This window comes from Prinia subflava, chromosome 4 (genome assembly GCF_021018805.1).
Source record: "Prinia subflava isolate CZ2003 ecotype Zambia chromosome 4, Cam_Psub_1.2, whole genome shotgun sequence".
Lineage (NCBI taxonomy): Eukaryota > Metazoa > Chordata > Aves > Passeriformes > Cisticolidae > Prinia > Prinia subflava.
The window spans coordinates 51736258-51737891 of record NC_086250.1 but is presented as its reverse complement, the minus strand read 5'-3'; positions in this window follow the sequence as shown (position 1 = coordinate 51737891).

The following is a 1634-nucleotide window of genomic DNA, read 5'->3' as shown; positions in this document are numbered from 1 at the left end:
AGACCTAGGGAGAAACCCTACCCCAGTAGAAGTTGGTGTGACTTTTTCATTGACTTCAATAGATTCAAGATTTATACTTGATAGTCTAAGAACAAAATCTATGAAGTCCACCTCTCTCTATGTGTTCTGGGAGTTTATTGTTACCATAATGGAAGTCAGCACTTCTCCCACAGTGCTGAGTAAAAAGCATTCCAGCTGAGTAAAAATTAGAACTTATAATTAGGGTTTTTCAGACACATGGAATCACAATCCACACAGACCAGAAGGTATTTATTACAGTAACAGCTATAATTCTGTATTAACATGTTTTGTAAAGTAAGAATTCCAGATTTGTTTTATTCCTTTTAAGCTATTTAGTCTTCCCTATCTGGACCACAGTACAGTGCAGGAGGGAATCACCTTACCTGGCTTTACATTGTCACAGCACGAGTCCATGCTGGTTGCTTAGGCTGCCTTTTTCTCTTTGAAGCATAATGGCAGAGTAGCAGAAATCTCCAAATGGCATTTTGGCAGTATCTCAGTCACATCCTTACTTCTTGTGCTCTTCTGCTTGCATGCAGAGTTTTGCTGCTGGGGAAAGCCAGAGTCACCAAGTATACCTCTATGACTAAAGAAGGATGAGCTTTGGTTTGCTGACTGTTTTGGCTCAGCTTGGAACTTCATTTCCCTGGAAGAACATTCCAAATGTATCAGTAAACTAAAATGTACAAACCTCAAAAATTTCAAATAACACAAAATACACTTTGACCTCAAGCAAAGTGGTGTATATAGAGTTTCAGGAAAAAGTCCCTTTTATACATGAAGGAGTCTCTAAAAGTTCTTGCAAATAGAAATATGTTTAAAGTGAAATGCTTTGGTGGTAAAGGAAGGTTTTAGCCCCTGTTCTGTAAAATCCAGTTCTGTGTTTGCAGAGCTGATCAGAGCATCAACCTGCATGTATTCAAGCAACACTCTATAATTAGGAATCAACCTATCCTTCCCATGCATAAGAGCTGATCCTGTTGGTGTCTAGATCAGGTCAAGGGCCTCACGAAAGACAGTGGGAAGTTAAAAATAAAAAAATTAACCACCATCACAGTAGTTAGGGCATTGGGGGATGGCTCAGATATGAGACCCTTCTGTTATAAGGAGCCATTCACAGATAGTATCTTCCAATGTAAAAAGCTGAAGGAGTCTCGCCCTGGAAACCTCAGTTTGCTCATGCTTATGCTTTTGACACGTTTTTAAATCAGTGTTTGAAATTACACTGCAACTTTGAAAACAGCCCTCAACTTTAGAGTACTCTAAGCATTTGACTTATGGCCAAAGCAGAGCACAGGAGACGACATAGGGACACGTATGTTATCTCTGGAACACGTCCTTGGAAAGGCCTGTGGCCTGGCGAAGGTTCCGGACTCCCAGGGAATATTCACAGCTGACGGCTCTTGGCAAAGGAAGTTCTCTCCTCTCTGGTTAGCCCAAGTTCAGCAAGTGCCTCCTCCTGGCAAGCTCGGCGGAGTCGCCGGGATGTTTCTGCCCGCTCCCACACACACGTTCCCGGCGCGTTTCCTCACGGCGGGGCCCTGCGGCCGGGCCCCGCCATTGGCGGCCCGGGAGGTGTCTCCCGCCGCCGCTTCGCGGTTGGCTGCGGCGCG